The sequence below is a fragment of the Protopterus annectens genome, chromosome 2.part0 (genome assembly GCF_019279795.1).
Source record: "Protopterus annectens isolate FY-2018-M chromosome 2.part0, PAN1.0, whole genome shotgun sequence".
Lineage (NCBI taxonomy): Eukaryota > Metazoa > Chordata > Ceratodontiformes > Protopteridae > Protopterus > Protopterus annectens.
In genome coordinates this window covers 1,558,806,858-1,558,819,035 of record NC_056728.1, presented here as the reverse complement: position 1 = coordinate 1,558,819,035, position 12,178 = coordinate 1,558,806,858, and the positions used below count along the sequence as shown (strand labels likewise).

Below are 12,178 nucleotides of genomic sequence, written 5' to 3'. Positions count from 1 at the left end.
AAACTGCTTGACAGTAAACTGCTTTACAGACTTTCAGTAAAATATATATGGTACATATTTTCTGCTTGTTATGGTAAAATATTTAAACAGCTTCTAAATGCAAGCTCACTGTACCACAACACAGATTTAAAGAAGGTGAACATCTTCTAGTGTCAGAAATGTGGTACAAAACAATGCAGACTAGCTAACTGTGGTTTAAAAAATCTGCTGGAGTACAGAGAAGAAATGACTGATGTAAAATTGCTAGAGCAGACATCAGCAACGTTACTGCAGTGTGAATACAGTCACGTCATTGCTCCTGGCAGAAATAGTAATGGCATGCATTTATACTGCAGCATAAGAGTAGCAATTCCAACAGACTTACTCTTCAGTTCATTGGCTTTCACATTCTCAGGATATTTTTATCATAACAGAAACAGACTTTCCATGCTCTGGAACAGGCTACCCATTCATGACAAGCAGAGCTCCTCATTAGCCCTCTTTAAAAGAAATCTTGACAATTGGATGGTAAACAGGAAATTCACCCAGGGGATCACTGCTGCGATGCTGCTCAACAGGGACGCAGGAAAATTATTTTCTTGGGTGGCAAAAGCCAGGGAACCTCGTTTGGCTAGGCTTATATAGGCCCTAAGGCTGATAGCCTAGTACATACCTATGAATCTATGAACTAGTGCAACAAAATTGCTTGCAAAATAGTTAAAGGAATATAGCATTTCTTCTGATTGCATGACTTTATATGCTACATATGTTATCAGTAGTGGTAATAGTAGTAGCAGCAGTGGTAGTAGTAGTAACAGTAGTAATAGTAGCAGTAACAGTAGTAGTAGCAGTGGCAGTAGTAGTAGCAGCAGTAACAGTAATTGTAATAGTGTCAGTAGAAGTAGTAGCAGCAGTAGTAGTTGCAGTAGTAGTAGTACCTGCAGCAGTAGTGGTAGTATTAGTAGCAGCAGTGGTGGCTGTAGTAGCAGTAGTAGTAGTATTAGTAGTAGTAGCATTTGCAGTAGAAGCAGTAGTGGTAGTAGTAGTGACAGTAGTAGTAATAGTAGTAGTAATACTAGAAGTAGTATTTCAGGGCTTTCATTGTATTTTCTATTTCTATTTGATGAGTTTTTTTTTCTGATTTCTAAGTGTTCAGTGCATTGTTACTATTATTAGTAAATTTGATTTCACAGACAGGAGCAGCAGCAGCTATATCCTAGAAATACTGACAAGATCTACATGGACCCCGATTTACTTAATTATGAAAAAATAGGGTTTCTTAAGGCATCATTATATTCTAATGAGAAGCGAAAGAACTGCTGTATGTTTAACAACTATCAAGATAAAAAACATATTCACACTTACTCTTTTAATCAAAAACATGGGATGTACCAGTTAATGTGTCTGTGTGTGTGTGTGTGTGTGTGTGTGTGTGTGTGTGTGTGTGTGTGTGTGTGTGTGTGTGTGTGTGTGTGTGTGTGTGTGTGTGTGTGCGCGCGCACGTGTGTGTGGTCATGATGAAGTACAGATTGAATGCTTGAAAATTAAAACATCTGCCTATTAATTATGGCATGATAGTACTTACCAAAACTTAAGACTGAATTTAAGCACAAAGTGGTGAACTTGCGCAGCCATATGATCATATATATTCTTATGTTTCAGTATGCATTATAAAAAAATAAATAAATAAAAAGCAGCCACATTGAGAATACTATGCCCAAAGATAAGTGATATAAAGCAGTTATTTTCTATTTTTTGATCAGGTTTAGTTTAATTAGAAAACACTTTCTGTAAAAGCTGTTAACCTATCCCAAAGTCAAGCAACATTAAAGAAAGTAGCATTATGTTGTTTGTGTGTGTGCACGTGTGTGTGTGTGTGTGTGTGTGTGTGTGTGTGTGTGTGTGTGTGTGTGTGTGTGTATGCTGGCATCACCAAATGTCAACTGCACTTTCAGTCAGTCAATAAAATATGACAAAATCTGTGCAATTATAGAGTCGATTGCATGAGAAAAGCTTACCTTCTCATTTAATACACTCATTAGAAATGTAAAATTGCAGTCTTTGCAATGGTAGTCTGATCAACAAGCCATTTTATATTTTTGAAAGATATGCCATCTCCATTATATTTTATATTTGAGTGTGTTTTGCCCGCAGATTTCTTTTTTCTATTTGAGGAACATTGCTACAGACTGATTCAGGTTATTGCAGAGGGGAGCCCCTTTGCTCTGAATTATGCAAAGTTCTTTATGCATTTTTTTGAAATTAGTTTTATATATGTACACATTTTTTCAGAAAAAATCATTTGCATTTTGTGTGCAAAGAGGAAACTGACCCCAAAGTTTTTTTTTTTATTATTTTTTTATCAGTATTGAAATTTAACTGTCTGTTATTAATTTTTGTTAAGCTTTGATACTTTTTTATTTAAACCAATCTATTGAAAAAATGATGATAATTACCAGTTTGCTTATAAAGAGTATATCTGCTAATACCTTTTTACTTGGAACCAGCTTCCATCTAGCCCACACTTTGGCAGCTCTCAGTAAGAGTAGAGCTGTTAAAAACAAGAGGGGATGCCAATTAAGTGGACTGATATTTTAATGGAAATCCAATTGTTTGACAAAATTGTTTATTAGCAGAGGATATCCAATAAGTTTGATAACAGACTTTTACTCTGATATCTACAAGAGAAGCAGACATGATCTATTAAAATAGAAGAATCTTGGTAGCAATATAAAATATTTAAATGATCAGAAAAAAAATATTTACTTATTCAGTATTTACAGATACAGTGATTTCCTTGCTGAGGGAATATTATAGTATATTATATGAAGATATAAGTTTAAATGGCAGCATACTTTGTTGATTTCCTACTGTGGTGGAGACATTTGAGGGGGCATGGTTGTACATAGTTATTTTAAATGCTATGTGGCTACTCTGTGTAGGACATTGGTCTGCCATGAAACCCATCATTGTCAGTCTTATAGTACTTGTAGGCATATCCCAGTAAGATTTGTTCTGTTAATGGTAGAGTGTTTGCTCACAAGGGAAGTTGTACTTGTTAGACAGTGGCAGTTATCGATTTGATTATGTGTAGGGTAGGATATTTTATATTGATTAAACCGAAATGAAGTTAATAGTTAGCATATAAGAACATATTAATGACAGTAGAAATAAATGATTTGGGGGGGTGTACATGGGGGCTAACTGAGAGCAGCAACTGGTGAAAGATCTGTGACTGAAAACTTTTCTGTGACAGAAAATGTAATCAAAAAATTAAAATTTGGAGATACAGCTTAGCTAATTTTATCAATTAATAGTCCAAGAAAATATTTACAGCTTGAAATTCTTCAAAAGTTGTAATTTCTCTGTCAGAATTTCAACTGCTTGGTTAAGATAGAAGAGACTTCAAAATGAGTCACTCAAGAAATGGTACTCAGGATTCTTGTGTTTAAAAGACATCCAGTCAATACTATGTAGTATGCAGGATGTATTTCTTAAAATAGGCAAACTGTTTACCAAACTAGAAAGTTTCAAAGAAGAGGCCAGGAATGGGATGGAACATTTTGAAATTCTTATGAAACAACAAGGTGCACAAACCATCAGTATGGAAGGTACTTTGAATGATTGTGAAGGAAGAATAACTGAAGGTGAGTCTCAGACTGAATGTATTTTACAGAAAAATGACTGGCTAATAGAAAACTCAATTATTTAGAAAATAGACTGAGACAAAATAACATTAGAATTTATGGTATACTTGAAAAGTATGAGGGAGACAATGCAATAAACTTCTTAGCTACCTGGCTACATAAAATATTAAATCTACCTGAAACATTATCTTTTGGAATTGAAAGAGCACATATATCCTTGAGAGCATCTTCTAAGAAGGAATACTCACCACCATACTCAATTATAGTTATGTTCATGTCTAGCTTAGAGAAAGATCAAATATTAAAAGCAGTATGGTCTAGCCTCCCTATTAAAATAGGGGAACATGTAGTCAGATTTGACACTGATGATTCCAGTAAAGTAATGATTAAAAGAAAATCCTGTTTTCCACTGATCAAGGAACTTAAAAAGAAAGATATTAAAGCCACTTTGGTATTTCCTGCAAAGATCAAATTATTCTTTTCTGAAGAAACCAAAATATTTAACACACTGGAAAATGCATCCACTTTTGTTAGCAGCAATAAAATCTTTAATAATATTGAAGAAATTGAATGGAACAGTATATCCCTGAAGAGACAGAGTGAGGTGAATTCTTGGAAAACTGCTTCTAAAGTTAAAAAGTCTAAAAACAAGTGACTCTTTGCAGGATTATTATTTAATGAAATAATAAATTTGTCTTTTAAGTAAAAGGTTTGTACTGGAGTTTAAGTTTCAAAGCATATGTAAGTATGTATTTATATTTTATGCTAAAATATTTTCATGATGCAGAATATAAAGGGTTAGTTTTCCTGTTTTATTATATTTACAGTGAAAGACAATGTATTTCATTTAACTAAACCTAGAAGTGTGTTTCTAAATGTTAAACAAATACTTCCTGTGAGAGAATTTCATTATATTATAAGCAATATAATTGGTAACTTTATAGCTATATAAGTTAAGAATTTTATTTTATTCCTTTAACTTTGCTTAGTTTGTGCATTGTTAGATTAACTGAATGTCAGATCTAAGTAATATGCTAATTAGAAGTGTTAAAGTGCTGGTGATTTTGTTTGCTTTGTTCCTGCCTAACACATTCCTTTCACAGGTCATTTATGAAACAACTGACACTCAAAAAACTTGAGAGCAAAAGAATGTTCAATTTTTTCAGAATGCTGGATTCCCCATGCCTTGAGCTGTCCTAAAGAAAATCTAGGTCAAAGAATATCACTGATATCCATGAAAGAAGAAAATGACTTTTTTTTTCTTTCAAGTATATATGTGACAAATCTGCACAAAACAGTACCTCTTTTCTTTTATAAGAAGTGAAGAATTGGTAAGACAAAACCTATAGTAATATTTAATACTGAGAAGTTGCAACATCTAATTTGCTTATATTTTACATGTTAATAATTCATGCTGTAGTGTTATCAACTTTAACTATACATAACTGTATATATTAACTGAAAGAAGTAAAGTAGATGTTTGTTACTGATTTGAACAGCTTAAAAGAGTTAAGAAGAATGAGAAACTTATAGAGGAAATTAGCAGCTGTTGTGTGCTGCAAGTCATTATTTTCACATGCTGTAGTCAAATTCTGATGCCAACATGTAAAGCTTAGATCAGAACACCAGTTCACAATGGCTAAATATATAGTCAAGATTGCGTATAATACTAGAATTAATAAGAGTAAACATCTTATGATTAATATGCATATGCACAAGGAATGAAATATCTGCCATGTAAGATTAATAAAACAGCAGTATCAGTAAATTAATAAATATATACACATAATACAATCTTTAATAGAGAGCTGATGATTAAATAGCTCTTTGATGGAAAATTTTAGAAATACAAGATATATTGAATAAGGTAGAATACTAGTGGGAAATAAGATAAAAATATATTTAAATAACAAGCTGCTTTTAAGAAGGATATCTGTTTCATGACAGAACTGTGAATGTACAAGATCTCATATAATTTACATAGAAAATCATATAAAATGTTTGAAAATAATCTGAAAACTAAAATTTGAAGCTTAGTTGAAGCCTTTTACATGCTGTATGTTAACAGAGTCACTAAGACTACCTGCAATAACTAATTTCATAAGTCAAAGCTGAAACCTCAGTGTTTTCTTGCTGAATCTGTACATCCAATTTGATAGTAAAGTAGATTTTTTTTACACGATTGAATTCAAGAAGGAAGAATGGGACTTGAATTGAATACTTTGTAACTTTTGAATACAATATAGACTGCAAAAAAAATTTTGACTCCGAAATAGCAAGACATTTTCTTTGATCTCAAAATTGTACTTATTTTTGAAGTAGATTAATAAGCTAAAGTATTTTAAATATTTTGATTTTTGCATGTTAAGAGTCTTACAGAAATTTGAGATAGAGACACTTGTACTTTAAAAACTAATTCAGAACATTTTTTCGCCTCTATAGAATATGCATGTTTTTGACATGATAGATATATATGTACATTGATTTCTCTTTTGTATTATAGTTTAGTATGATAAAATTGTGTGTGACCTATCCTTTTTCAGATGTCTTTATCTCTTCAGGTTCCACTGTGTTAAACTTATATTTTAGAGATCTAGTTATAATAATGTTGAATGAATGAATGATTTAGGAATATTTAATGGGTAATTTATACTTAAGTAGGTAGATAATATACTATGTGTTGGATTATTTAATATTTGTGATTAACAGAAGAGGCTTATTAAACCTTTATATAGTAATGGGGTGAATAGTTTTAAATGACAAAATATATAACTAAATTAATAGCCTTTTATTATTTTGACCTATATATAATATTATGTTTATTTGTAAGCCACAGTAGCTGTTAGCTAGTTTTTTTGATGAATTTTTAGTTGTTGGTAGGTATAGCTATACTACAGAAGTTTGACTATTTGATAAGTAAACTAGAGATTTTGGTATCCATGGTAGGTTAAGTTTTATTACCAATGTATACAGTTATAGTTGTAGACTTCTCTTTGTTTTTGTTATTTTTGTGATTTAGTAGTTTAGTAGTAGTTTAATCGGGAATGTTACAATAGAGTTGGAGGAATGCATTGCAGTTGTATATTCAATTAAATTAATTTGGTAGATAATTATGTCATATTATTTTTTAAAATAAATCTTTTTAAATACACAGTATGGATAGGTTTAATCTATTATCTATTAATGTAAATGTGCTGAATAATGGCAACAAAGGGAAATAATTAATGGGATATCTAAAATGAAAGATCAGAGACATGATATTCTTGCAAGAGACTCACTTGATACACGAAGATATACAATATTTAAATAACTTAGGTTATAAAATGTTACCATCTGCTTCTTTTAACAAAAATAGGAGAGGAACTGTTATACTTTGGAGAAAGCCACTATAATGCCTAAGATCATGGAATCCTTTAATGATCCCAAAGAAATGTATACATTTGCAATTATTAAATATAATGGCAAGTTCTATACATTAGCTATTTTTTACTGGATGCCTGGAATAGGTGCAAGAGTGGCTAAAGATCACTTAAACTAACTACAAAGTCATTGGAAGGGTAGTTTAATCTTAGCAGGGATTTTTAACTCCCTATCTGGTATAGAAAATACAAGTGAACAGAAAAAAGCTAAAATATTGGCATCAGCTAAAGCAATAAATAGCTGGGTTAGTAATAATAATTTAGCTGATTTACTAGTAAAAGTAGAAAATAAGTCATTGTTCTTCACTCATTATTCTTATGTGCATGGGACACAAACTAGAATTGATAGGATTTATGCCACTATAGATTTACTTAATAAAGTGAATTATTTTAAAACTATTTCTTGTCCTTTATCTGGTCATAATGTACCAAGTATTAATATAGTAACGGATATGAGGAAATCTCAGATTATTTACAGAATCCCAGTATATATGATAAAAATAAAATAGTTTAAGAGTTACCTTAAAGAACAAATTGAAAGTCATACTATGGGATTCCTTAAAAATGCATATTAAAGATAGAATGGGAACATGGTCTAGTAATAAAATGAAAGTGTGGGATAAAGAATTGTTTGAAATACAAGATAAAATGCACAAAGCAATGTATGAACAACAAACAAAGAAATTAGGTCATACTGAAGTCATTAAAAAAATTAATGATAAACTATCAAACATTTTTAATGTATAAAGTGGAGATAGTGTTAGGAAAAATAATATTGTATAGCTATGCAATGATTTCTAAAACTCTACATAGATTAACTAATAGAAGTAAGATGTTAAGCAAAAATTCACAAATTAATAATGTCCAAAATCCTCAAACTAATACGCTTACTTCAGATATAGAGGAAATGCTTAATATTTTTAAAAATATTCCATGAGGATATTAATAAAGATAAAAATAATAATCCTGATGATTAGAAAATTAACAATTATTTGAAGAAAAAGTTTAACCTTATAGATGTTAAGGAAGCTTTTAAAAAGGTAAAAATTGTAAAGCTCTGGGATTATATGGTTTAAGTATGGAGTTATATAGTATATTTCCAGTAAATATTTTAGAATTACTGAGTAATGTTTTCAGGATAATTCAGAGTGACAAAATAATTCCTCTCTCATGGAAATCTTCTGTAAGGTCATCTATACTTAAACAAGGAAAGGATAATGAGTGAGTCTCCTCATATAGACCTATTTCTTTATTAAATGTAGACTATAAAATATTTACTTCCATTTTCACCATGAGATTGAGAGATGTAGTAGATTCATTAATAAAGATCAAACATGTCTGTAGACAATATATTAACCAACTATAATATAAAAGGGTAGTAACTATCTTAGATTTATAAAAAGGAATGAACAAAAATTGGCCCTAATTACCTCAGATATTGCAATAGAGCTTTTGATTCTGTAGATTTGACCTACTTGTTTAAAACTTTAGAAGCATTTGCATTTCCAGAAGTGTTTATTGGATTATTAAAAAAAACTGTATTGAAATTGCAAAGCATATGTTAGAATTGGATTGTACGATTTCTCAAGGATTCACTTTAAACAAAGGCAAAAAACAAGGGTTTCCCTTGTCCCCTTTAGTATTTGCATTTGTTATCGAACTTTTAACTAACAAAATAAGCAGCAATGAAAAAAATGATGAACAAACTCTCAATTAATAGAGATTGTTAACTTAAACTAGAACTTTTTGCAGGTGATATTTTACTAATAATAGGATATTTAAATTATTCAATCAAAGAAATAGATGAGGAAATTGAAAAGTTTCAAGAAGTATCTCTGCTGAAATTTAATAATAATAAAACTGAAACTTTAGTGTTAAATCAATTACTAGATACCAGTTTTAAAGATAAAGATAAATATAATTGAAAGAAAAAGAACTAAAATGTTTAGGAATAAAAATCTATCAAGATATGAGTAAAATTATTAATAATAATTTTGAAAAAGTAATTGAATTGTTAGCTCTTATAAAAAATGGAACTTTTTTTTTACTTTTGAGGATAGGTTACTACTTATTAAAATTACTATATTACCCAAGATTGTGTGTGTGTGTGTGTGTGTGTGTGTGTGTGTGTGTGTGTGTGTGTGTGTATGTATATATATATATATATATATATATACTCACACACACATATAGATAGATAGATATATATATATATATATACATAGATATATATATATATATATATATATATATATATATATATATATATATAGGTCCTTGTCACATTGTTGAAACACGGTTCATCGAACCGTGTTTCCACAGACACAATTTAGCAAAAGTGCATTTTATTGAAAATAAACTTTCACTAAAGAGAGATTGGAAAATTAAAAAAGCATGCAATTTGCACGCACTGTTAGTTGTAAATCAACATATAGTGTTGATTTACACCTAACAAAACTATCGCTGACATCGTGGCACAGTGAGGATAAGGCAATATTCCCTTTTCCCCACTGTAGTGCAATCTCGGAGTGAGAATAGTAAAGTAGGGGGGTGTGGGGGGCTTGCCCCCTGCATAACACTGTTTAATGTGATTTGTTTTGGGTTTTTTTTTTATGTTTTTTTTAAGTGATTTTCTTTAGCGAAAGTGCATTTTCGATAAAATGCACTTTTGCTAAAGTTTGTCCGCGGAAACACGGTTTGATGAACCGTGTTTTCGGTCAAATGACAGGGACCCATATATATATATATATATATATATGACTGTATATATATATGGGTGTATATATATATATACATATATATATATATATATATATATATATATATATATATATGGGTCTATATATATATATATATATATATATATATATATATATATATATACATGTGTGTATGTGTGTATGTGTGTGTGTGTGCGTGTGTGTGTGTGTGTGTGTGTGTGTGTGTGTGTCTGTGGTATATATATATATATATATATATATATATATATATATATATATATATATATATATATGATTTCTATAAATAATTTTCAGATTTCAGGATACCATGAGAGTAAAGTTAACATTTTTTTCCATTTTCTTTAAAAAAGTTTTGTCAAGTATTAAAGTTATTGAAAAAAAAAAAAAATATATATATATATATATATATATATATATATATATATATACATATGTGCTTTAAAAGATCAACATGCCAATAGACCAACTTTCATAACACTGAGATGACAACACCAAAGTTTCAGATGAGTGAAACTTCATTTTAATGTCTTCCACAAGACTGAGTGGTTACAATGCCAGTTGTTACTGAACTGAGCTGAGCAGAACAGGAAATATGCCAATTTCTACACTGTAATGTGATTTTGGAGTTGGTATATTTAATTTGCAGGAGAGGCACCCCCCCAACAAAAATATAAACATTAAAATGAAAATGATTGTAAGTACTGATTTCACAAATCTCCACTGAATATTCATGCAGATGTGGCAGATGTTTTCATGAATATTCAGTGTGATTTTTTTATGAGTATGCCAGTATTGGTTGATGGGCAGGGTATAGGGGAGATTTAAGAAGCTGTTACATAGATTTGAAGTGATAGGGCAATATTTAGATAAGATTAGTTGTTGGTTTTGTGTATGCATTACATGAGAGGTAAGTTGCATTTTATAGGATTGGTGTTTTGAGAGTCAGCGAGGTAGATTGTCAGCCTTATGTGTATTCAGCGTTGTCATCTCAGCATTATGAAAGTTGGTCTACTGGCATTTAGATCTTTTAAAGTACACACACACACACACACACACACACACACTAAATATATATATATATATATATATATATATATATATATATATATATATATATATATATATATATATATATATATATATATACATTTATATATATTATCATTCAATAACTTTAATAGTTGACAAGAAAATGGAAAAAAATGTTAACTTTATTCTCATGGTATCCTAAAATCTGACAATTGTTTATAGAAATCACATAAAATTATGGGAGTATGGTGGTATTAGCTTCCCAGATGTAGAATCATATTCTGTTACTGCAAGTTTTAACTCTATTATACTCCCGATAGACTCAACTTACACTAGTCAGTAGAAAACCAACCAGGAGTAGATTATACTAAATTCGTATAAGATTATTAAAGATGATACATTAGAAAATATATTAATCCTTTCATTTGGTTAACAAAATTTACCTTAAAAGGAAATTCATTTCAATCTTTAGATTCTACATATATAAAATCAGTTCCTAAATCAGTTAAGAAATAGTTTTTTAAAACTCCATTAATATCAAAATAATTTTTGTGCTTTACCATTTCACATACCTGTAGATTTAAAGAAATTTATAACAATGTTGAAATGAATTTACTAAAAAGGAATGGATTAGTATTACAGTCTAATTGCTTTGAGAAAGGAGAAACTAAGTTCTGACAATTTTAATGGAAGAAAATTAGTTGGATGGATTTGCTAACCAGTTAGTATTATTTATCAGTAAGAAATTAAATGAATTTGTGGATAATATGAGTTAAGAGGAAAATAACAATATTCCTCCATTATATGAATATATGAAATCTGTTATAAAGGTAGACTGGCATGCAAAGAAATAAGAATAATAATTTTGATGCAAAATTCTGGAACTTTTTAGATAGTGGATTGAGTGACTCAATAGATGGCAAGAATAAAATGTTGTTACTTAAATAATCAAACTTTTTCAAGTTTATACTGAAACGTTTTTATGTGGAAATATATGAATAGAATGTCTGTTGTTCCATATAAATCTTTAAGTTTAATTAAATGACTTCTTCAGTTTGTTGGTGATGTAGTAAAGATGTAAAAGCTGATTGGATACACATGTTTATGGATTGTGAAAAATTAAATGTATATTGGGAATAGATGAGTATGTTTTCTAAGGGGTCATGGTCTAATAATTGCTCTTTAACAAGATCAGTAATACTAACAAATGTCCCACTTCCTGTATCTGTAAAAGCAAAAGAGCAAAAAATGTTTTGAGCTCTCTTGGCAGTTGCTAGAAAAGCTATTACCAATAAATTGGAAATTGAACTCAGTTGCTACGTTCAAAAAAATTTTACATTTAATATCAATAATATGTAAAACT

General features: G+C 29.9%; 1 protein-coding gene across 1 annotated transcript in view; it reads left to right on the top strand.

Annotated features, from left to right (window-relative positions):
* The window catches only part of LOC122792853 (exostosin-1-like), a 1,813,286-nt gene that overhangs the window by 1,015,035 nt on the left and 786,073 nt on the right, over positions 1-12,178 (top strand). The gene's annotated exons all lie outside the window — the stretch shown is intronic.